The sequence below is a fragment of the Eulemur rufifrons genome, chromosome 30 (assembly GCF_041146395.1).
Source record: "Eulemur rufifrons isolate Redbay chromosome 30, OSU_ERuf_1, whole genome shotgun sequence".
NCBI classification, from domain to species: Eukaryota; Metazoa; Chordata; class Mammalia; order Primates; family Lemuridae; genus Eulemur; species Eulemur rufifrons.
The window spans coordinates 108,748,309-108,775,666 of record NC_091012.1 but is presented as its reverse complement, the minus strand read 5'-3'; the positions used below and the strand labels follow the sequence as shown (position 1 = coordinate 108,775,666).

Below are 27,358 nucleotides of genomic sequence, written 5' to 3'. Positions count from 1 at the left end.
TTACCAAGTTTTCATTTCACACTTAATGACCATTTTCCAGTGTCAAGTAGGATTCTTCTCCAAAATAATGTTTATGATGGCCTAGTCTACTCCCAAGTATGGCAGTACCCATTTTCCACCATCAGAAATAAAGCCTGGATGAATGTGATCATGCATCTTTGTGAACAACTCTGATCATCTGCTATGGTAAAATTCCTACAATAAGAGTTGCTAGGTCAAGTTGCTATATTGTATCATATATACAATAACACTTTTGATACATATACAACCAGAAAAATTTTTAACAATTTATACTCTCACTACCCACTATGAATGTGTCCTTTCTTCTACTAAGATGACTATACTTTTTCATCTTTGCCAATCAGATGCGGGGGTGGAGGGGGAAGAGTCATTCATGTTGCTTTAATTTGCATTTCCTTGATTACCAGAGTAGATGAATATTTTTCATTTCTTTGTACTGTGGGGAGAAAAAATGCTATTTTAAAAACTGGCTGCAGTTTAAGCTGTTTACTTGATCTATGAGGACTAAAAAACATCTCATAGTGAAGGAATTAGTTTTGCTTAAGCGTTTTTCTTTTTAATTGTGAAATGTCAGGGTAAGTACTATTCAACTTAGATGAGAGAGGAGTTAGGCAAAAGAGAGAGCTAAATTGATTACATAATGAAGCAATAAGAATTTGGGAGCTGTCCTGAGAGCTAGTGGTTGTTTGGGAGGGATCTAGAGGGGAAGAGGGAAGGAAGAGGTTGGGGCGGCAGGGCGGGGGCAGCAAAGTGGTGACAGCTCAAAACCTAACGCCTAAGGAGGGAGCCAGCTAACGAGAAATGACTGGAAATTATTTACTGTCCTGTGCTACAATTAACAGCATGGATCAATCCATTTGCCTGGCCATGTATGAAATACTAGTACTTGAGATGATAATTTTGACACATGTGCATACATACACGGGGTATTTTTAGGTTTCTACTCTTTTCTGCTGACCTGTCTATTCTTGCATCTAGTACTGTACCATTTAAAATACTGTAGTAACTTACCTATCAGCTGCAGTGAACGCTGTTCTAGTGACGGGCCACTAAAAGCCCTGACTTAAGCATTATACAAGGTATCCACGTAACAAAAACATTCGTATCCCCTTAATATTTTGAAATAAAAAAGTAAAATACAGTAGTAGCATGTTTTAATATTTGGCAAAATAAGTCCCATCTCACTATTCTTTGACAGCATTTTCTTATGATTTGCGCCCCCCCCCCACTGAACTTTAAAATCATTTTGTCAAACTCTAAAAAAGTTTTATATTTTGACTCAGATGGTATTAAATTCATACATTAACTATTATAAATTAACATTTTTCTAATACTCTCATCTATGAACATGATGTGCCTCTCCATTTCCTTTCGTGTCTCTGTTACAGTTTTAAGGTTTTCTTTATATTGGTTCCAAATATTGATTACTAAGTTTTTTCCCTAGGCATTTTATATTTTAGTTGCCATTATAAATGGGATCTTTTGGCCATTGTGTACTGTTTAAATTCAATGATTTATAACCAGGGGTACTAAACAAAATCACCTGTGTAACTTCTTAAATATGCAGGCAGGTTATTTGAAGGGTTATTCTGAAAGAAAGTCATCACTGTGAAAGTACTTTTTCTATTATTAAAGCTATTTGATTAGTTATTTATAACATTAATTGATATTAAAGTAAAAGAAGCAATCCACTACTTTTAAATTTTATGAGATACAGAAATAAAAACTAAAAATACCGTCATTTATGTAAATTTTATTCATCATAGAAATTTAAAATATACATATTCATAATATGAATCTTTTGAACAAAATTGATGGCTCAATTCTTTGATAAACTTTATTTGACAATATAATTTTAAAAACAAGGATAAGGCTTCTTTTGTTGCTTTTCTCTTTGGCTTCCCATCTTGGGGTGTTTCTGGAGCTGTCAAGAGCTTTCAAAGAACATGTTCTGAATTTCCCCAGTTGGCTCCAGTGTGAGGGAGTGAAAGGAAAGGGAGAAGAAACCCTTTTATTGAAGAGTGCTGGGAGGGGGCTTCTATATTATATGCAGAGAGAAACTATGGGAGGTTTAGTTGTAAAAAGTAGTGAGATTATGAATGAGCTTAGCTGTACCTCCTCCTCTTTGCCTATCTGAATTTTTTAAATTTTATAATAAACAGGAATTATTTTTTTTTTTTTTTTTTTTTTTTTTTTTTTTTTGAGACAGAGTCTCACTCTGTTGCCCAGGCTAGAGTGAGTGCCGTGGCGTCAGCCTAGCTCACAGCAACCTCAAACTCCTGGGCTTAAGCGATCCTACTGCCTCAGCCTCCCGAGTAGCTGGGACTACAGGCATGCGCCACCATGCCCGGCTAATTTTTTTTTTTTGTATATATATATTTTAGTTGTCCATATAATTTCTTTCTATTTTTAGTAGAGACGGGGTCTCGCTCTTGCTCAGGCTGGTCTCGAACTCCTGACCTCGAGCGATCCACCCGCCTCGGCCTCCCAGAGTGCTAGGATTACAGGCGTGAGCCACCGCGCCCGGCCAACAGGAATTATTTATACAATTAAAAAATTATCCAAAGCCAAACGCATCAAACAAACAAAATAAATCACAGGTCTAGAGACAGAAGGTACAATTGGTTGTACATTGAAGGATCAGAATATGCTACCCCAAATTATGCCACTTTGGCATCAGGGTTATTTTGAGTTGAAAGCACAAAATCATATGCTAGATTTCACAGCAATGTCAAATTGCTATAACAGTTTCTAAATGTTTACTCTCAATTTCTGTACCTGTCTTACCATAGACCAGTAACAGATGGTAGATTGGCACTCATCTGCAAGTATTCTTTGAAGAACACTGTTATAAAGGACAGACCAAATCTGGATTTCTCTGAGATGTAAAAAACAACTACAAAAACTGGATGAAATTAAAAATTTTTTTAAAAATCTTCAAAGAATTAACAGTATAGTGAGTGAAAAACTAGTGAGAACGGGGAAAGGATTAGAGCTCAAAGAGGTGAATGAGAGCTGTTTCTGTCCTGGGGGCTGGCAGCTGGGGAAAGGCACTTTTGGGGAATTAGAAAGGTAGGAGCAGGTAGTCAGATGGAAACTGACAGGGTCCAGCTACTTTTGCACCAGGGAGATATAAGAAGAGAGACAGAGCTATTCTTTTGGCAGATGTCTGAAGAACCTGCCAAAGGCTAAGGCCCTGATGATATGCTCCTTGCTCTTGGCTGGGGCCATAGAGCTACATTTTAAAATTGGGACACAGAATATATTCTGTTATGGCATGTTGGTAGCATAGGAAAACCTCAATGTTCACCATGGAGATAAAAGCTTAGCCTAAAAACTTCAGAAAGAAACAAGCACTCAGAGTATGTTTCCCAATCACAATGTAGTTATGTTAGAAATAAATTAAGTAGAAAATCCCCAAATGCTTGGAAATTGAGAAATGCATGCTAAATAACCTATTAGTCAAAGGAGAAATTATAATGAAAATTAGAAAATATTTCTAATAATGATAATGAAAAGAGTACATATCAAAACTTGTACAGTACTGAGGCCTTACATTTCAAGATCAGTGTGTTGCCCTCAAGAGACCTGCAAATATAGAAATGACTGAAAGGTAGAGTGGGGGCATAGGTCCAATTTTCCAGCCAGAGAAGCTGGTGATCCTTGTTATACACATACAAATACAACTTGGCATTAGAGAAACTTTTCTCAAATTAGGTAATCCACTGTTGATGGAAAAATACATCAATATAACCTTTCTGAAGGGCAATTCTATAGTGCTTGACAAAAACCTTAAAAATGTGCATGTCCTCTGACTCAATAATTTCATTCCAAGGGAAATAACAGGAATATTTGCCAAGTTTTAATGACAAGGGTTTATTACAGCTACTTATAATAGGGAGAAGTTGGAAGAACCTAAATGACCAACAACAGAAGAATGGTTAAATAAATTGTAGTAAATCCACAGAGTAGAATATTATGCTGCCATTAAAATGATGTCATAGAAGTATATTTATTGACAGAGAAAGATGTTTATAATATGTTAAAATATATAAACATATACATATACGTTATATGCATGTAGATACACTGCAAAGGTTTCAGATATTAAAACAGGTTATGTTGAGCCTAAGAATACTGAGTTATAGAAATGCCCTCTGTATTTCTGGAGACAAGATTTGATTTCAGAAGTCAAATAAGGCTTTGCCTTAAAGAAAAAATAAATGTGTTAGTTCAAAAGCTGCCTCATCTCAGGAGGGCGTCTCATTGGTCAGTAATAACTGCACTTCAAAGAGATAGCTGTAAACTGGGCCTATGGTTCTCACCTGTTTTGAAAGACAAGACAAGCCTCTCCTAGAACCAAAAGGTTGCCAGGGCTGACAGACAAAGACCCCCAGAGATGAGAGCTGATGAGAGATAAATATGCTAATGCCCAAGCCCGGCCAAGAAGGAACCATGAGGTTAAAGTAATTAACACAAAGCACAGCTCATGTTGACTTCTGAGATCATCTCTGTCTCCAAGAACACAATCACCGGAGCCAAGATGTCTCTGTTTTTTGCTAAAGTAATAGCCTTATCATAAAACTTAGAAGTTTTCCCCAAGAAGATTTTATAACTCATTGTTCCCCTAGTTAGAGTTAGTTAAAGGATCTGTAGTAGCCTTTTAGAAGACTTTGACCCTAAAGCAAACTGCCTGTTAGTATGTAAATCAGGACCTTTTTCTACCCTATAAAATACCTGTGTGGAGTTTCAGTCTTGGATATATTTCTTTGCGAGAGAGAAATATATTCCTCCAGCACCCTCCTTATATCTATTTTCTTTATTATTATTATTATTATTTTTTTGAGACAGAGTGTGGCTTTGTTGCCCTGGCTAGAGTGAGTGCCGTGGAGTCAGCCTAGCTCACAGCAACCTCAAACTCCTGGGCTTAAGCGATCCTACTGCCTCAGCCTCCCGAGTAGCTGGGACTACAGGCATGCGCCACCATGCCCAGCTAATTTTTTTCTATATATATTTTTAGTTGGCCAGATAATTTCTTTCTATTTTTAGTAGAGACGGGGTCTTGCTCTTGCTCAGGCTGGTCTCGAACTCCTGACCCTGAGCAATCCACACGCCTCGGCCTCCCAGAGTGCTAGGATTACAGGCGTGAGCCACTGCGCCCAGCCTATTTCGTAAACCTTTACTTTACAAACTATATCTTTGGCTCTGTGTATTATTATGATTATTTTATTTTTATTTCTGCTTCCTACTATTTTTTCATCCCTTGCGATGACCCCTGCCTGAGAGACCTGATAGGAAGAAAAAACCTCTTTGCGGGGAGCGTAGCTAACTCCCCGCAAGGTTAAAGAGTGGGTAGAGCTGTATTTGAAATTTCTTTTTTTACTTTTTAAAAAATGAACAGGTACTGCACTTTTGTCATACTAAGTCAGTTCTAAAAGTTAAAAAATGAAGAATGCAGCTAAAATAGTACTTATAAAGTAGTTTGTACCCATAAATTTCTATAAGTTTTAAAACTTTAAATTATTAGAAATTAAATAGAAATATTATAATTACTGATTTAAAATAGAAAATATGACAAGCAAACTCAAAAGCAGATTAAACCCAATGAAGGTAGAAGGAAACAATAATCAGCAGAAATTAATGAAGTAAAAAACCAAAATAGAGCAAAAGCAAAGCAACAAATTGTTTCTTTGAAAAGACTAATAAAACCAAGCTAGAAAATCCTCAACATTTGGAGATTGAATAATATACTTTTATTACATAGATCTCAGAATAAATAACTAGAAAATAAAAAAGTCTTAAACTGAATAACAAAAATAAACACCTCAAAACTTGTAAAATGCAGGTAAGGCAGTACTGAGAAATTTACTGTTATAAATGTACATATTAGAAAAGAAAGGCTGAACATTTAGGAACTAAGCATCCCTCTCTATAAATTACGTAAAGTTCATCAAATTAAATTCAAACAAATTAGATGAAAGGAAACAGAAGCAGAAATAAATTAAATGAAAACCAAACAGATATTAAAGGGATTAACAAAGCTAAAAGTTGTTCCCTGTGAAATGATTAATCTCTGGCGAGACTGATCACAATAATAACGAGAAAGAGAGAGAGAGCGAGAAAGAGAGAGAGAGAGAGACAGAGAGAGAGAGAGAGAGACAGAGAGAAAAGACACATCTAGTATCTAATATTAAGAATGAAAAATGACATATCATTTCACATGCTGCAGACATTAAAAAGATAATATTGAAGTTTCATGCCACAAATTTGAAAATTTATATGAAATGAACAAATGCCCAGAAAAATAAAACTCCCTAAAACTAACAAAAAGAATTAGAAAACATGAATAATCTTTTACTGATTAAAGGAACTGAATTAGTAATTAAAAACCTTCCCGGCATAGAAAACTCTAGGCATACATGGCATTTCTGACAAGTTTTATTGAACATTTTAAGGAGAAATAAAATGAATAAAAAGCAGGAACAGTCTCTGGTCTGTACAACTGACTATTGACAACTTGGGGGCATAAGGCATAAACAGGTCTTTTTTTTTTTTTTTTTGAGACAGAGTCTCCCTCTGTCACCCTGGCTAGGGTGCAGTGGCGTGATCATAGCTCACTGCAACCTCCAACTCCTGGGCTCCAGCGATCCTCCTGCCTCAGCCTACTGAGCAGCTGGGACTACAGGCATGCGCCACAATGCCCTGCTATTTTTTTTCTATATATTTTTAGTTGTCCAGCTAATTTCTTTCTATTTTTAGTAGAGATGGGGTCTCACTCTTGCTCAGGCTGGTCTTGAACTCCTGACCTTGAGCGATCCTCCTTCCTCGGCCTCCCAGAGTGCTAGGATTACAGGCATGAGCCACTGGTACCATATGTTTAAATATTTAAAAGTTATACATCAAACTTACAAACTGCTAAATACGTACTAACCTTCCACCTTGACAAACAGGTCTTCATAAAGGACCTGGAAAGTTAGTTTCTATAAAGAAGTCTTAGGTTCCTCAGAGTTCTTCCCCAGAATATGACATCTTAGATATCTGGCCCTTGGCCTGCCTTCCTTATTTTCCACCCCCTTACTCCCAGCTCCATCCCTAATCTTAGAGCCTTTCTAGGCTGTGGCTGATATCCCAAGGTACAAGAGGTACTGGTCCAAGCACATATTTTACAACAACTTAACAAGGCCACTAACTCCCCATCTTAAAATGGTGTCTTTTGCTATTCCTCCTCTACTCATTTCTGGTATAGTCGTCCCTTGGTATCTGTGGAGGATTGGTTCCAGGACTCCCCTCCCCTCTTCAAATAGCAAATCTGCAGATGTTCAAGTCCCTGATACAAAATGGCATCGTATTTGCATATAACCTACACACATCCCGCCGTATACTTTAAATCATCTCTAGATTACTTGTTTGTAATACCTAATACAATGGAAATGCTAGGTAAATACTGTATTTTTAAATTTGTATTTTTTATTGTGTTACTTTTAATTTTTATTTCTTTGAATATTTTCAACTGAATTTGAGGATACAGAACTTGTGGATATGGAGGGGCCAACTCTACTTAATTCTGGGTCAGTTAAGGTTCTTAGTTACAACAAGCACAAATCAACCCTGGTTGATTTAAGCAGAGAAGGAGTTTATTAATAGGACACTGGATTGCTCATAGAATGGTAGGGAGCCTATAAACCAAGAGCAGTGCTATGCAGTCAGAAACCTAACCCTGAACTAATCTGATGAGAGCACAACTGCACCTGTCCTTCCTACACAGCTGCTGTAGCCTGTACCATCGTCCCTGCTAATGTTAGATGTTGCACTGCATTCCAAGTGCTACTACAACTATCCCCATAATCTTCTATCTTGCCACCTGAGAGTTCCACATGGTCTTTGTTTTTTATCTTTAGCTATTACATGGGTGGATGTGTCTGGCTCATGAAACCTATGTTACATGCCCATATCCTAACTGTCAAGGAGAGCAAATATTTGCCATTTTTAGCTTGATAGGGCTTTGTTCCCTATCAAGATTCTTAAGATGAAGGATTCTCCAAATGCTGGAAGAGGGTTCAGATGTTGGGATGGCCAAAAACAATGAGAAATGCCCTCTATACATTAGTTCTAGACTCAATTCTACTTTTAACTGCCTGGCAGACCTTGATCATGACACTTAGCCTTTCTGGGTTGATAATGACTCCTCGATAAAATGATGAGACTGGCTTAGTAATCTCTAAGGTCTCTTTTTGTATCCTACAAAATTCTGTTTCTTTGAAAAAAGACTAGCTTGAAATATTTTGCTACTTCTAAAATTTAAATGTAGTGTAAGATACTGTTTACCAAGTTTTAGAAACTGAGGATTGTTCTAATGCCCATCTAGATAACAAAGATTGATTTGTCCCCATTTCCAGGGTCCTATATTTATAACTCTTTTCTTTTTTCTAGACATTTTTCCTGTCCAGTTGCTTAAAGAAGTGGTCCCTAACCTTTTTGGCACCGGGGACCAGTTTCATGGAAGACAATTTTTCCATGGTCAGAGCTCAGGTGGTGAGGCCAGTGATGGGGAATGGCTGTAAATACAGATGACTTTGCTTGCTTGCCCAATGCTCACCTCTTGCTGTGTGTGGCTGGACAATTTTTTCCACGGACTAGGGGTAGGGTGGGAGGAAGCTCAGGCAGTGATGCACAGGCTAAGGACCGGTACCTGGCTGTGTGTGTGAGCGGGTTGGGGACCACAGGCTTAAAGGACCAAGAACACGTGACCTCTAATCAATGTTGTTTGACAACGGTGCCTCCTAGTGGATGAGAAGACTATAGCTACAAGGGATAGAAAATGATAAGATAGGAATAGGAGACCTCTGGGTTAGTTGTTTATGTTAACATACCTCTCTGTATGGTTTTCTAAAATTCCCAGAAAAAAAGGAAGGCAGATAAAAGCAACAGCCTCTGTTCTGTTCTACCACATAGGAACTTTACTGTTAGCCCTCAGTGTTCTTACTAATCCTCACAGCTAATCATCACCCTCACCAACCTCCAACGCTAAAGTGACAGAGAAGAACGTCCAGATACAAATCACAATGAGTTACATTACAGAATCTTAGAACAGGAAGTTTAATTAAAAGACCTGCTTTAGGTTAGTAACTAATTAGGCAGACAGGACTAGAACCTCAGTCGCTTGATTTTCTTTGATTTTCAGCGCACTATACAACTCCATGTTTCCTGTTCACCTTTGTAAAGGAGGAGGTTTCCCTTGCCTTAACATGGACTTCAGGGAATGAGAGAACAGTGACATCCTACTTCTTCAAGGGGATATTTTTTTAATTACTGCAAACTTTCATAAGTTCTTTCCCAGCTGACCAAGAGACAGACAGGGTTTCAGGGTGTTAGGTAGGAACTAAGTTTTTAAGAAGCTACCATTGTCTCTCCACTCAAAATGAGGTTTGTAGAGTTCAACGAAGACACTGGTTACTAAATGGCTCCAGTTATGCTTGCACAGGACTAAATGTCCAAAGGCCCAAGTCCTAGAGCTTCTCTCTGTTCTACCAGGTCCTCTCCACCCAAATCTCTTAACTTCATTCATTGTAAAAAATAATTGCTGTGTAAATACCTTACATGTAATTCTTTATCTATTGGATGTATTAGTTCAGCTGGTTTAAACAAATTTTTGTTTTAAAATTTTTAGACCTTTGATCTAGTCCTGCTTACTTTTGCAGGTGAGAGCTGGGATGGAACCTCTGCCACACCAAACCAAATCAATCATAATCACTGTATCAGTTTGCTTTCTATCCTGCATAAGTTCTTGTAACTCTGACATGGGTGAGTATCTTTGATTCTTCCTAATTTTCTCTAGCTCTTCTTTCCACTTTTCTCTCTAGAAATAAGTTGTCCCTCTTTGCTCCTCAAAGCCTTTTTTTTTTTCATTCAGAGGCAGGTTCATCATTGCAGTCCCTGCCACCACTGACAGTACCCTTCAAATGATGTAGATATGAAAACTGCAACAAGTTCCTTCTAGTTGCTTGTGGAATTCAAGGATTTAGGGTCATTCTTTGACAGTTCTACTTCTGGCATAACTTCTGTTTATTTATTTCACAGAACATCTAAAGAACTGTAAACAATCACGCCAGCCCCAATGTGGCCTTGAAGATGAGGAAGGTGGGCTAATTTGGAAAATGATCTCACCTTGAACAAACACACCGGGGATTATAAAATAATCATACAGTTAATCATTAGTTTTCTGTTTTCATTTTAGTGCCATTTGCACTCTGAAATCAAACTAGCTGGTGTAATTCTTACTTCTAGGCAAGTTCCTAGCTAAAATGAAAATGTTAATGTTGGTAATTATAAACTACAGATGTATATAGATATAAACAAAAACAGAGGCATAAGCACAGGTATCTGCCCAAGATTAAATTGTTCCAACTTAGCAAGAAAAATGGAACCATTATTGTGTCCTCAGGAGAACATCCCATATGCCCATGAATTATTTCCAAATTTCAGACATTACCAAGAGAAAATTAGGAGTCCTTGAATGTTCAAATAATATCATGGCAAATTTGCAAATAGCAACAAAACTTTTACATGGACAAATAAAGCCAGCAGTTAACTAAACTGATCCTTGAGTATTACAGGAAGACATAGATACCTAAATTTGTTATCCTCATAGATTATGATTTTTATATCAGTCACTCCTCTGTAATAAGATACTGAAGGTTCCTGTTAAATGCAGGTATGTTAATAGCCGACTGAGCATTTAACTGTGCCAAGTGCCATTTTAAATGCTTTACAAGTAGTAACTTATTTCATCCTCATAACACTAGGAGATAGGTACTACTTTGCAGATGAGGAAATTGAAGCTTAAGAAAAATGTTATATATTAATAATTTGTCCAAGGTCACACAGTTACAAAGTAGCAGAGCCAGGATTTGAACCTAGGCAATCTGGCTCCAGGTTCCTGAGCTCTTAACCTTGAATCCTGAGGCTCCTAAAAAGAATTTATAACAATAACAATGAGGATGATAGTAACACTATCTGGTGTTGTGATTATCAGAGTATTTTCACATTTCATTTCATTCTCACAAGTTGATAGGATAGAAACTGAGGTGCCAAGAGGTGAAATGGATCATGCACTAATGGTAATGACTCCTAAACTCTTATCTCTAAGCCCCAACTCTTCTCCTGGAGGTCAGACTCATATAGGCAGTTTGGATTGGACATCTACAGGTAGATGCCCACAAACTCAAATGATCTAAGAGTTAATTACTAATTTTCTTCCCCAAACCTTATCTCTATCCAAAGTGATAGTGTTTCTTCTACTGGGAAAGTTTGGGGCTATCATCTCTTTGAGTAAGCTTCTCCTCTTCATCAGTCCCTTTATGCTAGAATTCCTGTTTGTGTATGTTGGATATTTTCAATCTCACCTCCAGACTCTCAGCTTCTCTTTCGTACTTAGCATCTTACCATACTTACGGATAGACAGGCACATGCAATTAACCTGAGTGGGTTGTTGAGAGGAATTAAGAGATAATAAAAAAGTGTAAAGTATAGCACACAGTTACAAGCATCATCAGTGGTTTTTTTTTTTTTTGTCTCTTAATATGGAATGCTTCACGAATTTGCATGTCATCTTTGTGCAGGGGCCATGCTAATCTTCTCTGTGTTGTTCCAATTTTAGTATATGTGCTGCTGAAGTGAGCACATCAATGGTTTTATTACATGTCCAGACTCATCTCCAGTCATTCTCTTATCTTGCACCTTGTTCCAAAGTCATAGCCCACCATTATTAGTAGTGCCCAACCACACAAGCTGACTCACATTTCTGGCCATTCCACATGTTCTTTGCCCTGTCTGTAATGCACATCACCTTTCCCACTCATGTAGTCAATTTGCCATCTATATTCTATTAGACTCTCGCATCTAGAACTTCAGCCCAAGCATGGAAACAGCAGTGGGGTTTTATTTGCCCCTGGATGAACATTGAACAGATTCCTGATTCAAAAGAAGGTTATTCATAGAGGTCAATAACTTAGGGTACTTAATTCTAGAAAAATAGAGGGAAACTGAGACAATCAGATAAATTCGTTCACTCATTCATGTGTATTTTTTCTCTGAAACGTTAAGTAAGAAAAGCAGAAAGAAATTACTTGGGCTTCAAGGTCATGCAAATTTGGAAACTGGGCAGCCCATTTTGGGGTTATGTCTAAGCCCTTGATTAAATAGGGAAAGCTGGTCTTTCCAGAGCAAAGTAGATGCAAAACTCTGAGGAATGAAGACAGTAGTAACATCAGCTCCTGAAGTCTTTTTTCCTAGTTTCTGTGAGGCCTGGCTTCATTCTGTTTTCTTTGTTTAAATTTCATGAGATTTCTATACCTTCATAAAATCTTTACTACTTTCGTCTAGTTTCATCTCTGCCATTACCACCTGGCAAACTCTTGTTTTTTATTTCAGCATATTATTATAAAAGTTTAGGTTGCGTATATTGCCCTTGCCCCTCCGCCCCCCGAATCAGAGCTTCAAGCGTGTCCATTCCCTAGACGGTGCGCATTGCACTCATTATGTATGTATACACCCATTCCCTCCCCGGCCTCATATCTGCCCGACACCGGATTAATGTTATTCCTAAATGTGCTCTTAGGTGATGACCAGTGAAACCAATTTGATGGTGAGTACATGTGTGCTTGTTTCTCCATTCTTGGGATACTTCAGTTAGTAGAATGGGTTCCAGCTCTATCCAGGAAAATACAAGAGGTGCTATATCACCATTGTTTCTTATAGCTGAATGGTACTCCATGGTATACATATACCACATTTTATTAATACACTCATGTATTGATGGGCACTTGGGTTGTTTCCACACCTTTGCAATTGTGAATTGTGCTGCTATAAACATTCGAGTGCAGATGTCTTTTTTTTATAGAATGTCTTTTGTTCTTTTGGGTAGATGCCCAATAATAGGATTGCTGGATCAAACGGTAGGTCTACTTGTATCTGTTTAAGGTATCTCCATATTGCCTTCCACAGAGGTTGCACTAGTTTGCAGTCCCACCAGCAGTGTATGAGTGTTCCTGTCTCTCCACATCCACGCCAACATTTATTGTTTGGGACTTTTTGATAAAGGCCATTCTCATTGGAGATAAGTGATGTCTCATTGTGGTTTTGATTTGCATTTCCCTGATGACTAGAGATGTTGAGCATTTTTTCTTATGTCTGTTGGCCATACTTCTGTATTCTTTTGAAAAGTTTCTATTCATGTCCTTTACCCACTTTTTGATAGGGTTGTTTGATTTTTTTCTTGCTAATTTTCCTGAGTTCTAAATAGATTCTAGTTATCAGCCCTTTATCGGATGTGTAGCATGCAAAATTTTTTTCCCATTCTGTAGGTTGTCTGTTTGCTCTTGTGACAGTTTCTCTGGCTGCACAGAAGCTTTTTAATTTAATAAGGTCCCATTTATTTATTTTTGTTGTTGCTGTGATTGCCTTTGTGGTCTTCTTCATAAATTCTTTGCCTAGGCTAATGTCTATAAGAGTTTTTCCCACATTTTCTTCTAGAATCCTAATAGTTTCACACCTTAGGTTTAAGTCTGTTATCCACCATGATTTGATTTTTGTGAGAGGTGAAAGGTGCGGGTCTTGTTTCAGTCTTCTACACGTGGCTATCCAGTTTTCCCAGCACCATTTATTGAATAAGGAATCTTTTCCCCAGTGTATGTTTTTGTCTGCTTTGTCAAGGATTAGATGGCTATATGAGGATGGTTTTATATCTGGATTCTCAGTTTTGTTCCACTGGTCTGTGTCTCTGTTCTTGTGCCAATACCAAGATGATTTAATAACCACAGCCTTGTAGTATAGTTTGAAATCTGGTAAATTAATACCTCCCATTTTGTTCTTATTGCCTTAAATTGCTTTTGCTAAACGGGGTCTTCTCTGGTTCCATACAAAGCGTAAAATTATTTTTTTATATATCTGTGAAAAATGATGTTGGTAATTTAATAGGGATTGCATTGAATCTGTAGATCACTTTGACCACCTGGCAAACTCTTGATCATCTTCAAATCTCAGTATCACCTCCTCTGTGATGGCTCTTTCTTTTCCTCTCTTCATCACTCTCTCCTTTCCTTTGATTGTAAGTGTTTCCATGTCTATTTCTGTCCTGAGATTCTAGCTATATCCCACAGATAATAGGCATTAAGAAACAAAATTACTAAATAGATAAGGTTGGTGACAGACCAAGGACAATAGCATAGGTCTCTCCATTTGTCCTCTAATGTTCTTTCACGCACTACATCCCTCACTAAGGAAATGAGATATCAGATAGGAATAAAAAATGGCAGCAAAGACATACCAATAGATACTGAATAGGGTACACATCTCAGAAATGAGCCAGAATGGGACCTGTGCATAGCATGAACATTGGACACTGGTTAAGGAAGTTTAGTGAAGGACAGAACTAAGAAGTACCCAAACCCTTCATTTTCCTACAATATTGTTCTTGACATCCTCTCTTTACCTGGCTTCTGTGACCCCTTGCTGTTGTGATTTTTCTCCTATCTCTTAAGCGGTTCCTTCTCTATCTCATTTGCTTGCTCTTCCTCCTGTTTTACAACCTCTAAAATTTGGGAGAACTTCAGTCCTCAAGTCTTCTTTCCTTTTCCCTCTATGTATTCTTCTAAATCATCTAAATAGTAACCATTCCCAAATCTCTGTATGCACCTGAGATCTCTCTCTGTGTTCCTAATCCACATATCCAACTTCCTACTTAACAATTTAATTCAGATGTTCTACAGAGACTTCAAATTCAACATGTTCAAAGTATTTCATCATCTCCTTTCAGGGATGCCCAAGTTAATCAGTGGCACCATCAAATATCAAGTACTCAAGCCAGAGATGGGAGTGTCAACTTTGATTCCTACTCCTTCTTTACTTCCTTTATCCAATCATCAAACCCCGTGCCTTCTAATTCCTAAATCTCTGTCAACTATATTTACTTCCTTTGCTTTTTACTGACACTGATCTATCCTAGCCATCAATGTTCACACTGAACTACTGTGATGGCCTTCCAATTCTCCCCACATTCAAATGTGTTCCTTCCAACCCCATAGTTATAGTGTAGCCAAAAAATTCTTTAAAAATGGTGATCTGATCATATTTCTTGTGATAGTATCCACATTTTTAAGATAAATTCCAAAATCCTTGCCATGTCTTAAAAGGCCTATAAAGAGCTTGATTCTATTTCCTATGAATCTCTTGAGTCCTCAATGGTGTGCATAAGAAATATGAAGAATATCTTTTGGACAAGTAGTATTTTTTAGAGTCTGGCAAAAAGACAGAACAAGTGTATCTTTTACATCTCCTACTAAGAGTCAACGACACTGCCTACTATCTGTAAGTAAACAACCAGCAGAGGGACAAATGGCCTTATCTTTACTTCTGAGTATTACAAATTCTCTTGGAACCAGTGACCTTATAATGATAAGAAATCTTCTTTAGTTAACAGCATTCTGATCAAGTCCACAGATATGAATGAAAGACATAAAATAAATCAGCATTTATCTATGACTCTTTGTCCAGACTTATACATATGATTACAGGTTTATAATGAAGTAAGGTATATACTAATCAATATGACTGAGAGATTAGTTCAGTTCTTTAAACAATTTAAAATTAAAGCCTACAACTCTCATACAATGCTGATGGGAATGCAAAGTGGCATAACATTTATGCAAGGAATGTGGCATTAGCAATAGTATGAAATGATGTATGTACAAGTATATTCATATAACAGAAGACTGCAAACAATCCAAATGTCCACTAAATAGGGGAATGGCTTAATAAACTATTCTATACCATAATGGAGTATTAAGCAGGTATAAACAGGAATGAAAAAGATGTCTACATACTGCTATGGAGTGATCCCCATTGTTTTCGTATTGTTAAATTAAAAAAAAATCAAGGTTTAAAAGAGAATATATGACAGTGTGGAAGAAGGGGGTGGTGATACAAAAATATATACATATATTTTCAAACAAAAATAATAGAAAAATAAAATAAAAACTAATTTTTAAAAATAGTTTTCTTTATGGCAAGAAAGTGAATGTGGACAGGGATGCAAATCAGACCTTTCTGAATAAACTCTATTCAGAGATTTGACTTTGTGCAATCATATAAATGTTTTTCGTAATTTAAAAAACAAAATTAAAACAAGAAGGGAAAAAGGCAATCCTGAAGATTAAAAACAAACTGATGTAGATATCTGAATAAGATCAGTGGACTGCATCAATGTCAATATCTTGGCTGTGATATCCTAGTAGTTTTGCAGAAGGTTAATGTTGGGAGAAACTGGGCAAAGTCTACAACAATCTCTCTGTATTATTTTATAGCTGCATGTGAATCTACAATTATATCAATAACTTCAATTAAAAAAAATCAAACAAATGGAAACAAACCCAAATCTGTCTATACCAAGCTTGTGGCATAACCACAAAGCAAAGAGTTATTTAAAGTGACTTTAAAACTCATCTGCATTCAGTAGTCCCACTTTTTATTATATATTTAAACTAGTAAGATGAAGCAAATAAGTATGCTGATGTGGCATGGAACCCAGGTTTTCAGAGATAAGATATAAAAATATAAAATTTAAAAAGTTGGGCTGGGTGGGGTAGCTCACACCTGTAAACCCAGCACTCTGGAAGGCTGAGGAGGAGGATCACTTAAGGCCAGGAGTGAGAGACCAGGCTGGGCAACATAGCAAGACTCCATTGCTACAAAAAAAAAAAAATTAGCCAGGCATGTGGGCATGCACCTGTAGTGCCAGCTACTTGGGAGGCTGGGGTGGGAGGATCGATTGAGCCCAGGAGTTCAAGGCTGCAGTGAGCTCTGATCACGTCACTAAACTCCAGCCTGGGTGACAGAGCATCTCTAAAAATAAATAAATAAAATAAAATAAAAAATAAATTTTAAAAGTTAAATAAAAACCCTGTAATTTCTCTCTCACTTAAAAAAACCTTTATGTTATAGAAATTTTCAAAAGCAGAAAGTAAAGAGCCTCATGTATTCATTACCCTGATCCAACAATTTTTTTTTTTTTTTGAGACAGAGTCTCACTCTGTTGCCCAGGCTAGAGTGAGTGCCGTGGCGTCAGCCTAGCTCACAGCAACCTCAAACTCCTGAGCTCAAGGGATCCTCCTGTCTCAGCCTCCTGAGTAGCTGGGACTACAGGCATGCGCCACCATGCCCGGCTAATTTTTTCTCTATATATTTTTAGCTGTCCATATAATTTCTTTCTATTTTTAGTAGAGATGGGGTCTCGCTCTTGCTCAGGCTGGTCTCGAACTCCTGAGCTCAAACGATCCGCCCACCTCGGCCTCCCAGAGTGCTAGGATTACAGGCGTGAGCCACTGCGCCCGGCCCCTGATCCAACAATTAACAACGCGTTAGGGCCAGGTGTGGTGGCTCAGGCCTGTAATCCTAGACTTTTGGAGGCTGAGGCAGGAGGATCATTTAAGGCTAGGAGTTTGAGACCAGCCTGAACAAGAACAAGAACCCATCTCTATAAAAAATAGAAAAACTAGCTGGGCGTGGTGGTGTGTGCCTGTAATCCCAGCTACTGGGGAAACTCGCTTGAGCCCAGGAATGTGAGGTTACAGTGAGCTATGATGAGCCCACTGTACTCCAGCCTGGGCAACAGAGTGAGACCCTGTCTCAAAACAAAACAAAAACAACAATGCATTGGCCAATCTTGTTTCACCTATATTCCAACCTAGGATGCACTGCCTACCTGTTGCCTGATTTTGAGGCAAATCCCAGACATCAATAACATGTTATGTATATGTATTTCAATACTTATCTCCAAAAGGTAAGGACCCTTTTTTTGTAACATAACCACAATGCCAAAATTACATGTTAAAACTAACAATTTCTTACTATCTAATAACCGTCTTGTAAAAAAACATCTGTAATTGTTGCTTTAAACTGGAAATAATGGTATAAACTCATGATTTCTTTTTTGTTTAGTTCTGAGTAAAGAAAATTTTTTATTTTAAAATAATTTTAGATTTACATAAAAGTTGCAAAGATAGCACAGTTTACCCTTGAACAACATGGGTTTGAACTGTGTGGGTCCACTTATAAACAGGTATTTGCAGGATGCGAAACTTGTGTATACGGAGGGCTGACTTTTAACTGCAGGACTTGAGATGTGTGGATTTAGATGTTCTGAGGGTCCTGGAACCAATCCCCTGCATATACTCACAGACGACCGTACAGAGAGTTCCTGTATATTCCTCACCCAACTAGTGTTATTATCTTAGGTAACTGTAGAACTGTCAAAACTAAAAGAGTAACACTGGTACATTACTATTAACTAAACTCCACCAGTCTGTGGACTAATGTACTTTTTCTGTTGCAGGATCCCATTCAGGATTCCACACTGCATTTAGTCATGATGTCTCCTTAGTCTCCTCTGGTCTGTGACAGTTGCTCAGTTTTTCCTTATTTTTCATGACCGTGATAGCTTTAAAGAGTACTGACCAGGTATTTTATAGAATGTCCCTCAATTTGGGTTTGTCTGATGTCTTTCTCTTGCCTAGGTTGGAATTATGGGTTTTTTTGTGGGGGGTAGAATATCAAAGGTGAAATGCCCCTCTCATCACATCATATCAGGGAATAGCTGATATCCACATGACTTATCACTGGTGATGTTAACTTGGTCACTTGGTAAAGATGGTATCTGCCAGTTCTCTCCACTGCAAAGTTACTATTTTCCTTTCCATATTTTGTTCTTTGAAAGTGAGTCACTAAGTCCAGCACACACTTAAGGGAGGAGGGAGATGATCTATACTGAGTATTTGGAATTCCTCTGTAAGGAAGGTTTTTTTCCCCTCTTCCATTTATTTATCCATTTATATAATTATTTTTTTTATTAGTATGGACTCACATATATATTTAGTTTATACTTTGGGTTATAATCTAATACTATGTTCTTCTTCTTATTTTTGCTCGAATTGTTACAATTTTGGCCATTGGGAGTGCTTTCAGGTTGGTTCCTATGTCTCTCTGACATGACCCCACCTTTTTGAACACTTCCTTATGCTTCAGGCTTATCTTATATTTTCTCTGTCCCAGCCCTAGAATTAATAATCATTTCTTCAAGGAGCCCTGGCCTCCTTCTATTAGAGGAGGATATTTAGAAATGAAGATCTGGGGGTAGATACACTCATTACTGGAGTATCACTATTTTAGGCCCTCTAAGTGGACAGAGCTAGGAAATACATGTATCTGTACTAACTCATGTATATACATGTACCTGTAATTATTTCTGTATCTATCTGTATATATTTGTGTGTGTGTACATATAATAAATCAAACATGAGGTCATAATGCTGTCTCCAACTCTAATCCAGTGCCAAAGAGTTCATTCTTGCCTTCCTTCTTGCTTATTTGTAACTTTCTCTGACAGAATTTTAATGTTTTGCATATTTAAAAAAATCAATAAGCAAAATAAAACAGGCAAATTTGGGGAAATATTTACAAATACATGAAAAGAGTAAATATCCTTAGTAAATAAGGAATTCTTACAACTAAAACAACTAAACACCTAAAGAACTAAAGAAAACTAAAGTGACTAGATGAAAAAGAAAGGGGCAAACATACTTTTAAAATATCTGACCACATTAATAACAAAATAAATGCAAATTAAACCAAAACATCATTTTGACCTATTAAAATATAAACATGGACACTCTCATCTACCATTGGTATGAATATAAATTGGTAAATCTTTATGGAGAGTAATATGAAACTAAATAAACAGAGTTTTAAATATATTGCTAGAGTTCTATTTCTGATAATGGAAGAATATGTGATATCTCCCATTCAAGACAACCAAATAAGTTGGAAAAAAAAACTCGAAAGCATCAAAGTATTAACCAAATTGTCAGGAATGTCCCTGAGATCTAGGAGAGAATGGGAATTCAGAAAGATCAGGCCAACAATCATAGTCCTGTTTGCCCTGAGGACATTTGCTTATATAGATGATATCTCTAAGGGAAAACAAGTCAGAATTCAGGGGAATCTGATAAAGTCTACTCTCCAGCACTGAGTTGGGACCCTAAAGAGCTAGGGATGAACTAAAAGTAATCAGCTCTTTTACAGACTTGCATCCTGGCTTTACATCTAGGTGGCCCTGAAAATCTAAGCCGTGAACCTTGATTAAGATAGTCCCAAATTGCTAATGCCTAATGGTACCTATTTGAAGCAAATAAAAATTCTCTCTGGAGGAAGAAAGCATCATCCTAGGCCAATAATTTTCAACATAATTTCCAGCACACAATCAAAATGAATGAGGTACATGAAGGAATAAGAGATCTTGACCTAGCAAAAATAACAGACAATAATGACAAACCCACAGGGACTTCATATACTGAGATTATTCAACACAGCTTATCAAACAATGAAGCTTACTAAGTCCCAGAACATAAAAGCTGAGCTTGAATTTTTTGGCAAGAAAATGAAAGTAAAAAGTAATATAGATTTAAAAAAGGAAAGAGAAACTATAAAACTGAAAAATATAATTAAAATTAAAAATTCAGTGAATAGATTAAGAGCAATTAGATAATGCTGAAGAGAACATTAGAGGACTGGAAGAAGAATGGACAGAAGAAACAAAGAGGAAAGCATGAAGAAAAAACATGCAAAATACAGGAAAGAAGGTAGGAGACATAGAGAATACCACAAGGTATACCTATACCTATATTTAATTTGGTCACAAAGATGATGAGAGAGAGAAAGGAGTAGAGACAATATCTGAAGAGAAAATGGTTAAGGATTTTCTATAACCATGAATAATATCAACACACAGATTGAAGAAACTTGAAGAACCTAAGGCAAGTTTAAAACAGATATATACACTCTTTAAGATACATCACAGAGAAAATTAAAGAAAACAAAAGATGAAGAAAAAATTTTAATAACTTCAGAAATAAAGACATATTACCCTCAGAGAAGTGACAGACTGCTAGCTGAATTCTCAGCATCAATGGATGCCAAAAGGTAGTGGAATGATATCTAATGGAAAGAAAATGCCAACCTAGAATTCCTTACTCAGTGAATATCCTTCAAGACTGAAGGGAATATAAGAAAATTCTGAAATTAACAAAAATGGAAACTTTGTACCCAGCAGACTGACACAAGGAAAACTAACTCAGATAAAACCTTAGAGATGCTGAAAGAATAAAGAACATAGAAAGGACAAGTGTAAGAATAAATCTAAATGAATAAAAATGACTGGGGGGGATGGGGGTGGGGAGAGGGGATGGGTGCATACCTACGTGATAAGTGCGATGATGTGCACTGTCTAGGGAATGGACACACTTGATGCTCAGACACGGGGGGATGGGGGGACATGGGCAATATATATAACCTGAACTTTTGTACCCTCATAATGAGCTGAAATAAAAAAAAAAGAAATAGAGGATGCTATAAACATGTGTAACTTATGTTTTTACACACACATATGTAATTTAAATACATGAAAAACATAGCTTATAAGTCAAGGAAGGCATTATAAAAAATTAATGTGTTCTACAGTGCTTATTCAGGAGGACAATATTGGTATCAATATCAGAACTTAATGAATTAGAGAGTATACTGTAATTTCTGGGATACACACTAAGATAAAAGAATGCTTAAACTTTCAAAGAAAGAGAAAATGGAATGATAAAAATATTCAGATGATCCAAATAAATCAATGAAAGAGAGGAAAAGGAACAAGCAACAGTTGTACAAATAAAAAGCATATAAGAAGGCCATAGATGTAAATCAAAACACCAAAATATAATTAAATATAAATGGACTAAATGCTCCAACTAAAAGACAAAGATTGAGAAGCTGGAATAAAAAACAACTTAACTATATGCCTTTAACAAGAGACACATCTAAAACCCAAGAATATAAAAAGGTTGAAATTAAAAGAAGGGAAAAAGCTCCCTGAAAATTAAAATCCAAAATAGAAGGATGGAAATAACAATGAATAGAAATTACTGAAATAGAAAATAACACACAATACTTTTTATTGTCTAATCCTTTTGATTTATAAAGCTACAAGTTGTCATTGAAAAGACTAATAAAATTGGCAAAAATCTGTCAAGGATGAGGAAAAAAAAGAAAAGGCACAAATTCCCAGTAGCAAGAATGAAGAAGACATGACTACAGAAACCACAGAGATATTATAAATAACTTTATACCAAAACTGTTTTAAAATTTAGATAAAATACACTCATTCTTAGCAAAATACAATTTGCTAAAAGTGATACAGTAATGAATAGAAAACCTGAATATTCCCATAAATATTTAAGGAATTGAACCAGGAGTGAAAACTTTTCAAAAGAAAGTCTGGCCTGAATGGGTTTCTAGGTGAGTTCTACCAAGCATATAAAGAGACCAAAAAACAGAGAATACTCCCCAATTTATTTTATGAGGCTAGTATAATCTAGGTATAAAAACTGGATATGGGCTAGGCGCGGTGGCTCACACCTGTAATCCTAGCGCTCTGGGAGGCCGAGGTGGGAGGATCGCTCAAGGTCAGGAGTTCGAGACCAGCCTGAGCAAGAGTGAGACCCGTCTCTACTAAAAACAGAAAGAAATTATCTGGACAACTAAAAAATATATATATAGAAAAAAAATTAGCCAGGCATGGTGGCGCATGCCTGTAGTCCCAACTACTTGGGAGGCTGAGGCAGGAGGATCGCTTGAGCCCAGGAGTTTGAGGTTGCTGTGAGCTAGGTTGACGCCACGGCACTCTAGCCCAGGCAACAGAGCCAGACTCTGTCTCAAAAAAAAAAGAAGTAGATATGGACAGTGTAAGAAAGTTATAGTACAACTTTTCCATAAACATAGACGTTAAAAGCCTAAACAAATCCAGCAAGATATAAAAAAGATTATAAAGATTATATATCATGACCAAGATTAATACTAAAATCAATGCAATTCATTGTATTAACAGATTAAAAGTTAATGTCATATAATCACTTCAATACAGTCACACATTGCTTAATGATAGGGATACGTTCTGAGAAATGCATCATTAGACGATTTTGTTGTTGTGCAACATCATAGAGTGAACTTACACAAACCTAGATGGTATAGCCTACTACACACCTAGGCTATATGGTATAGCTTATCGCTCCTAGGCTACAAACCTGTACAGCATGCTACTGTACTGAATATTGTGGGTGACTGTAACACAAGGATAACTATTTATATATCTAAACATAGAAAAGGTACAGTAAAAATATGCTATAAAAGATAAAAATGGTACACCTATATAGGGTGCTTAACATGAACGCACCAGCCTGTAAGACTGGAAGTTGCTCTGCGTGAGTCAGTGAGTGACTGGTGAGTGAGTGGTAAGTGAATGTGAAGGCCTAGGATATTACTGTACAGTGCGGTAGTCTTTATAAACACTGTTCACTTAGGCTACACTAAATTTATTAAAAAATCTTTTCCTTCTTCAAGAATAAATTAACCTTAGCTTATTGTAATGTTTCTACTTGATAAACTTTTTAACCCTTTTATAATAATACTTAGCTTAAAACACACATTGTACAGCTGCACAAAAATATTTTTTCTTTATATCTTTATTCTATAACCTTTTTTCTATTTTTGAAATGTTTTATTTATTTATTTTTTTACTTTTAAAACTTTTTTTCCAAATGTGCACTTAGGTGATGATCAGGGAAACCAATCTGCTGGTAAGTACATGTGGTGCTTATTTTTCCATTCTTGGGATACTTCACTTAGTAGAATGGGTTCCAACTCTCTCCAGGAGAACAAAAGAGATTCTATATCACTGTTATTTCTTATAGCTGAGTAATATTCCATGGTATACATATTGGGTGTCAGACAGATGTGGGGGGTGGGGGGAGGGGATGGGTGTATACTTACATAATGAGTGTGATGCACACTCTCTGGGGGATGGATACACTTGAAGCTCTGACTCGGGGGGGATGGGGGGACATGGGCAATATACATAACCTGAACTTTTGTACCCCCATAAGCTGAAATAAAAAAAAAAACTAAACAAAAATTTCAAATTTAACTCAAAGATGGTTTATCTAACCCTCTAACAAATAAAATACCATATTTGACAGCTTTAAAAAAAACTTTTTTTTTGTTAAAAACAAAGGCACACACAATTAGCCTAGGCCTACACAGGGTCAAGATCATCAATATCATGGTCTTCCACCTCCACATCTTGTCCCACTAGAGGATCTTCAGGGGCAATAACATGCACGGAGCTGTCATCTCCTATCATAACAATGCCTTCTTCTGGAACACCTCTTGAAGGACCTTCCTGAGGCTATTTTACAGTTAACTTTTTTTTTTTATAAGTAGGAGTATACTCTAAAATAATGATAAAAAGTATAGTATAGCAAATATGTAAACCAGTAGCACAGTCATTTATTATCAAGTATTATGTACTGTGCATAATTGTATGTGCTATACTTTTATATGACTGGCAACACAGTAGGTTTGTTTAAAGCAGAATCACCACAAACATGAGTGATGTGCTGTGCTATGACTTTATGATGGCTACCAGGCAACAGGAATTTTTTGGCTTCATTATAATCTTATGGGACGACCGTTAGCTGTGGTCTGTTGTTACTGAAATGTGATGCAGCACATGACTGTACATGCAGACAAAAGTATTTGATAAAATTCATGATCCATTCATGCTTTGCAAACTCTAAGATAAGAAATAAGCAAAGATAACTGCTATCATCATTGTTCTGGATGTTTTATCCATTGCACTAAAGGCAAGAAAAAGAAAGAACATGTAAAAAAAAATTAGAAAGGAACAAACCAAATCCTCATTATATGCAGATGACATGATCATGTTTGTAGAAAATCCAAACAATTCTATAGACTAATTATTGGAATTGGAATTAATAAAACCTGATGAATAGAAAGGAATACAAAGTTAGTACAAGGAAAGAGGGGAAAAGAGAGCAGAGTGAGAGAAACTGACCTACCCTTCAAGGCACATAACTACGAATAAATCTAACAAAACATAAATCTAACAGATGTACACAACTTCTATAGAGAAAAGTATAAAACTTTAATAAAAGAAATCAAAGAGCTAAATAAATGAGAAAATAGACACAATGCTCGTGAATTGGAAAGAAAATTCAATGTTGAAACATGTCAATTGTTCTCATATTGATTTAAAGATTTGATATAGCAATTCAAGTCAAAATCCCAATAGTTTAGAAATTGACGACCTCATTCTAAATTGTATATGGGAAATGCAGAGACAAGTACATTCCTCAAAACATGCTTGAAGAAGGACAAGGTGGAAGGACCTGCTCTACAAATGATCAGAACTTATAAAGCTATAGCAAATAAGACAAGATGTTTTTGGCACAATGCCAGGCAAATAGGCCAATGGACCAGAATTGATCCTAGAAACAATCACACATAGATGGATGCTTGATTTATGGCAAAACTGGTACTGCAGAGTAGTCTTTTCAGTAATTGTGCTGGGACTATTGAATATCCATATGGAAAGAAATGAAATTAGACTGCTACCTCCTAGCATAACCCAAATAAACTCCAGATGGATGATAAAATATAGGAGAATATCTTCATGATCTCAGGGTAGGCAAATATTTCTTAAACAAGACACAGAAACATGAACCATAAGAGAAAAAATTGATAAATTAAGACTATATTACAATTACAATCTTCTTTTTATCAAAAGATACCATTAAAAGAATGAAGAGACAGGTCACTAAGTGGAAATTAGGGAAGAATAATCAGGAAAAACCACAATGAGATTCTACAACACAACAATTGGTAAAAATTTAAAATTCTAACAATGTCAAGTGCTAGGAAGGATGTACAGCACAGATGATAATTAATCATGAGAATAAAAGGAAGGTGCTGCCTCATATTATCCTGGATAGAGCTTGAGCCCATCCTTCAAAGTGAGGTATCACAAGAATGGAAAATCAAGCACCACATGTACTTGCCATCAAATTGGTACTAACTGATCAACACTTAAGTTGCTTACATGGTAGTAATATTCATTGGATACTGGCCAAGTGGGAGGAGGTGTGGGGGTGGGTAAACTCACAACTAATGGATGCAGAGTGCACTGTATGGGAAAAGGGCATGCTTGTAGCTCTGATTTGGGTGAGGCAAAGGCATTATATGTAACCAAAATGTTTGTACCCCCATAGTATTCTGAAATAAAAAAAGGAGGGTGCTGTTAATAGGACTAACAGGCTTAAACAGAGGCAGTCCCAGGAAAACCAGGACTTAGATCACTTTACAGAGTCACACAGAATTGGTAGAGGGTCATTTTATACATCCATGTTAGAAAATAGCTTGGTATTCCCTAGGAAAACTGAAGTTGTATAACACATATTCTAAAACCTATCAAGTCCACTTCTAGGTCTATACCCTATTATGAATGTGTACTTAGGTGCACAAGGATACATGTACAAGACTGTTTACAACAGGATTGTTCAAAATAGCCAAATCTGGAAACCATCCAAACACCAATTAACATTAAAATGGACAGTGAAAGTTTGTTTGCTGCAATACTATATAGCGATAAAATAAAAGAACAGGTGCACAAAGCAACCTGGGTAAATCTCTGAGGCCAAAAAAAGAGAGTATACATTGTAGGATTCCACTTAAATAAAGATTTTTAAAAAACAGACAACGTTGAATTTTATTATTTGGGGATATCTATTTGGATGGTATGGATACAAAAGCACAGAAGTGAAATCCAGATTAAAGTTATTTCTGAGAGAGGAAGGGAGATATGATCAGAAAGTAGAATTCAGGGGCCACTGAGGTTCTGGTAGTTTTTTTTATTTCTTGACCTGGGTTGTAGTTACATGGCTGTTCACTTGACAATAATTCCTTAAGCTGTATGCTTATGTGTATGCATTTTTCAAAATATGATGTTTCATATAAAAAATTAAATCTATATGTGATATATGTGTTTTATAGATTCATATACTCTTTTACTCAGTAATCCTACTTCCAGAAATGTATTCTGGGGAAACAAAGTAATCAAGGAGTGTGAACAAAATTTAGTCCTATACACACACACACACACACACAAGAATAAATGTGGTGTGACATATGCATTTAAAATATAAAAATTATATCACAATTATGTAATAGGTACTGAGTATAGTAAACATATGAATACTTTAAAAAAAAGGAGTGTGAACAAGTAATTCTGTACAATATCAATCATAATATTTCTAATAGGGAAAAACAAAAAGCAATGTAAATGTTCAATTATAGGAAAATTATTAAATTAAATATGGCACATGCACACACT

The 27,358-nt window shown here is 36.5% G+C and overlaps 1 protein-coding gene and 1 non-coding gene across 6 annotated transcripts in view; both read right to left on the bottom strand.

Annotated features, from left to right (window-relative positions):
- Positions 1–27,358, bottom strand: part of CASK (calcium/calmodulin dependent serine protein kinase) — a 363,551-nt gene that overhangs the window by 197,241 nt on the left and 138,952 nt on the right. The window lies entirely within an intron of this gene.
- Positions 11,595–11,701, bottom strand: LOC138379254 (U6 spliceosomal RNA). The gene has a single exon (XR_011232035.1). It is a non-coding gene; the product is annotated as a U6 spliceosomal RNA (small nuclear RNA).